General features: G+C 34.6%; 1 long non-coding RNA gene across 1 annotated transcript; it reads right to left on the bottom strand.

Moving 5' to 3' along the window:
- Window positions 1-2271: 2271 nt before the first annotated feature.
- Window positions 2272-4495, bottom strand: LOC128506323 (uncharacterized). The gene is made up of 3 exons (XR_008355702.1): window positions 4093-4495; window positions 3298-3478; window positions 2272-3060 (listed from the first exon to the last, which is right to left on the bottom strand). It is a non-coding gene; the product is annotated as an uncharacterized LOC128506323 (long non-coding RNA).
- Between the last annotated feature and the right edge of the window lie 596 nt (window positions 4496-5091).

The following is a 5091-nucleotide window of genomic DNA, read 5'->3' as shown; positions in this document are numbered from 1 at the left end:
GTTCTTATTTAGTACAGTAGCCTGCCTAACAAAACCTAAGATGCCTGCAGAGAGTACTCCACAACATTTTAGTAGTGAAGATTTTATGGACTTCTTTAATGAAAAAATCGATAGCATAAGGAAGAAAATAACAGAGGTTCAACCTCTAATAGTATCTCATGATCTAGTTCAGCCTAGAGCTTCACATTTAGATTTTCAGTGCTTTACAGGTGTAGGACAGGGAGAGCTTTATAAACTTATCACCTCAGCTAATTCAACAACATGCTTGTTAGACCCAATACCAACCAGATTTTTAAAAGAAGTGATGCTTACAGTTGGAGAGCCACTTCTAAACATTATTAATTCTTCATTATATCTAGGTCACGTCCCTAAACCTTTGAAGCTGGCAGTTATTAAGCCGCTTCTTAAAAAATCTAATTTGGACGCGAATGAAATAACAAATTATAGACCGATTTCAAACCTTCCGTTCATATCAAAAATATTAGAAAAAGTAGTATCAGCTCAAATATGCACATTCTTGCAGGAAAACAACATCCTAGAAGAATTTCAGTCAGGTTTCAGGCCCCATCATAGTACAGAAACTGCACTAGTTAAGATTGCAAACGACTTGTTTTTAGCTTCAGACCAAGGCTGCATCTCAATACTAGTCTTACTTGATCTAAGTGCTGCATTCGACACCATAGATCATAATATTCTCATAGATCGCCTACAAAATCATATAGGTATTCAGGGGCAGGCATTAAAATGGTTTAGATCATATCTGTCTGATCGATACCATTTTGTAGATCTAAATGGAGTACCGTCTGATGTAATGCCAGTGAAATATGGGGTCCCACAAGGGTCAGTTTTAGGACCTCTCCTGTTCTCAATTTACATGCTTCCACTGGGAAACATCATTAGAAGGCATGGGATTAGTTTCCATTGTTATGCTGATGATACCCAATTATACATCTCAACAAAACCAGATGAAATACCCAAGTTGTCTAGATTAACAGAGTGTGTCCAGGACATAAAAGATTGGATGACCAATAACTTTCTTTTACTAAATTCAGATAAGACAGAGATATTGCTCATCGGCCCAAAAACCAGCACACAACAGCTTTCACAATTCAGTCTGCGTTTAGAAGGATGTACTGTTACTACTAGCTCAACAGTAAAAGACCTGGGCGTGATATTAGACAGTAACTTGTCTTTTGAAAATCATATTTCCAATATCACAAAAACAGCCTTTTTCCATCTTAGAAATATTGCCAAACTTAGGAGTATCCTATCCGTATCTGATGCAGAAAAGCTAGTTCATGCATTCATGACCTCCAGACTGGACTATTGTAATGCATTACTAGGTGGTTGTCCTGCATCCTCAATAAACAAGCTACAGTTAGTCCAAAATGCAGCCGCCAGGGTTCTCACTAGATCCAGAAAATATGATCATATAACACCTATATTATCATCCCTGAACTGGCTACCTGTTCAATTTAGAATTAATTACAAAATAGTACTACTTACATACAAGGCTTTAAATGGTTTAGCTCGCTCATACCTAACCAGTCTTTTGATACGCTATAATCCACCACGTCCCTTAAGATCACAAAACTCCGGACTTCTGGTAATTCCCAGAATTTTAAAATCTACAAAAGGGGGCAGGGCATTTTCATATTTGGCTCCAAAGCTTTGGAATAGCCTTCCAGACACTGTTCGGGGAGCAGACACGGTTTCCCAATTCAAAAGTAGGCTCAAGACGCATCTCTTTAATCTGGCATACGCGTAACTCATCCCATAACCTCATACTCCAGTACATCTATTCTGAATGGCAACTACGCTAATTCTCTCCATCTTTTCTGTATTTTTCTACCCATCCTGAGGCATCTGGAGATTGTGCCAGCTTCAGTAGACAAAGGCCAACCCTGCGAGGTTTCTAAGGCATCTTGAGAAGGACCTGCTCCAGCTAGATTCTGCTTTATGATGGCTGGAGCTACACATCCTGCTCCTGTGCTTCCAGTGATCCTGACCCCATCTGCCCTCTGCACTTACTGCTGAACTGAATCTACACAACTTCTGTTATATTGAACTTTCACCTGCACAACACACTTGATGTTATTTCTATCTGTTATCACCCAGATGAGGATGGGTTCCCTGTTGAGTCTGGTTCCTCTCAAGGTTTCTTCCTATTGCCATCTCAGGGAGTTTTTCCTTGCCACTGTCGCCGTCACCCTTGGCTTGCTCATCAGAGACATTTCATTCATCATTCATTCATTTCATTATTATCTACACTGTAAAAAAAAATGCTGTAAAAAAACGGTAATCTACTGGCAGCTGTGGTTGCCAGCATTGCACTGTTAAAAAACAGTGGGTTACTGTTATTAAAATTAACAGCAAGATACTGTTTTGTTAGCTACAGCATACAACTGTTATTTAGCAGTATATAGCTGTTAATATACATTTTAATCACAGCCCAATTATTCTAAATTGCAAATGCTATTATACCCTGCATTTTATATTTGTGGAAAACAAAATAAATAATGCCAACTTACTGTTTTAGTCCTTCTTTATTTCCATTTAACATTATATTAATTGTTAAGCTGTTTGTTGTGCCAAAAAGAAATGTGAAAAATGCAAGCCATCATATTTTTGAGTGCATAAACTATGGTGCAACAAATAAGCACCCATAACATGGAGAAATACAAAGATGGCTTAAGAAAACAAACACAATTTCAAAATGCCTCAACTTGACATTAAATAATAAACAAGCTTCAAATCAAGCTTCCGAAAAAAAATAATGAAAATAAATAAATCAACACAAGGCTTTATCAAAGACAAGACCTTTCTGGATATAAAAAGTAGAATACAAAAAAAAAAAAAAAACAGTATATACAAACCACTGTAAAACAAAAAACATTTTAAATAAAGTGCCACTCAAAGTCCATCAATCTTTTTAAAAGATTTGACACTTTCAGATTGACTGTCATGGTCTTCTTTTGAACAGTTTTCCCAGTCTTTTTAGATGTCACTTTTCCTTTTGCAGCCTTGGTCCCTTTTTCCGGATTTATTCCAACAAATCGTCTAAAAAATAATAAGGGAAGACTTTCTGTCATCAAACTTAAAAGTCTTAAACCTTTAATAATAAAACAAGATTTAAAAGATTTACACAGTACTGTAAAGCTTGTTATTTAATACATTAGCTAATGTTATGAAGTGTTACCAAACTTACAGCTTAAACCTTTAAAGACCCAGAAACTTTAACTTTACTTTTTAAAATACTATTATTACCATATTATTGTAAGATAAAAATAAATTTACCTTTGAAGGAATTCCAATGTGGATGCTGCTTCCTCTTGATATTGCAGGTTAAAGATGTAATACAGTGAAAACAAAGCAGCAAGTCCAGACAGAAAGGTTGGTTGCACACCCTCACAGATTATTCTGCCCTCCAAGCTGATCATCCATTGTTTCATCCACTGCCCTTGAGTATCACTTGGACCTTAAAGGAGTGTACAGATGATGTTATAAACTATTATCCTTGGAGAGCTAACATAGCTAACAAATTATGCAAGCCCTGACAAAATCATATAATATTCATATCTTCCCAGACAACTAACCTTGCAGTTTTTAATATTTTAGCCAACAAGCCACTAAGGTTATGATATGCAAACTAAACAGCACAAACTCATTCAGGCATCACATCAAATATTTTCTTCGGTTTAAAAAAGTACACTTTAATCAAACTTTTTTATACAGTGGCTAGAATGAGGCACATCAAGATGAATGTTTTCCTAATGGTAAATATCTTGTATTTGAATTATGAATTTGAAGTATTTGGGTATCTTGTATTTGAACATTAACGTTAACTTACCCAGTCAGTTTGGGAAAGTTTCAAGCTGCTAACTGCATGTAATTAAGTTAATTACAACGGCTTCACCGAATCTTTAACGTTACCGCATGAATTTTAGAAATCGTTTGTAACACCAATAAAACAGTGAGTAAAATATGGTGTATTGAACCGATGAATTTAAAAATAATACGAAAATCGAATTTCAGAGTTAAACTTACAGATTTTTCGTCAAATGAACAGTTTGAATAAAAGCGAACTCTTACCTGTTAGCAACACGATGGAAAATGTAATGCAGTATGGAAGTTCCGCAGCTCCGTGTCGCGCCAGATTTTTGTTTTCTGTGTGTAGCCTAAACACACTTTCGGCATCCGTCCGTGGCACCCAGCTACGATGGTCTCTGTTTTAATTGATCCGTTACCCACATGTTTTTATAATGTTATTTTTAGAAATACTTTAGAAATAATTATAAAAAAACCCTCAGTAATATTTTTAAAGATATGACAAACATAGATAAAGGTGCACTCTAATTACCTCGTGGTGATAATACACGTCGCACAAATAAAAAAAATATGATATAATACCGTTAAATAACAGTGACATACTGTTGTTGTTCGACTACTAACCTGAAGTGAGCAAGTCTTCCCACAATGCACTGTAAAAAACGGCAACCTACTGATATTTCATTAAAACAGCATTTTCTGTTAAATTTCTATGTAAATTTACAGAATTTTTTTACAGTGTAGACACATTTTTCTCACACATACACACTTTCAAATATTTTCTTTTCTTTTTTTTTCTTTTCTAAAAAAAAAAAAAAAATTTTTTTTTTTTTGTTGTGAAGCTGCTTTGGGACAATGACCATTGTTAAAAGCGCTATATAAATAAAATTGAATTGAATTGAATTGAAATGCTGTTGATGGTGGTGTTATAATGAACATTTTCTCAGGTCCTCATGCTACTCTATTTTTTTCTTTACGTATTATTATTTATTTATTTATGGTATTTACCATATTTTTTATGTTGTGAATTTAGGACCAAGTGCACTTTAAAGGACTTTAAAAAACCTTTGAATGGTCAGGAGTGTATACACAATAAAAAATAAAAAAATAAAAAGTATATAATAAAAACTGTTCATACTTCAGGTTTTGTGCTGGATGAAGTTGCATTTCATAGTATAAAATTACACAACTCGTATTTCAACTATAATATATAAGAAATGCCTAGTTACTAACCAGATATTGTGAGTATATGTACCTTAAAAA

Source organism: Clarias gariepinus, chromosome 18 (assembly GCF_024256425.1).
Source record: "Clarias gariepinus isolate MV-2021 ecotype Netherlands chromosome 18, CGAR_prim_01v2, whole genome shotgun sequence".
NCBI classification, from domain to species: Eukaryota; Metazoa; Chordata; class Actinopteri; order Siluriformes; family Clariidae; genus Clarias; species Clarias gariepinus.
This window is presented reverse-complemented; position numbering and strand designations above follow the sequence as displayed.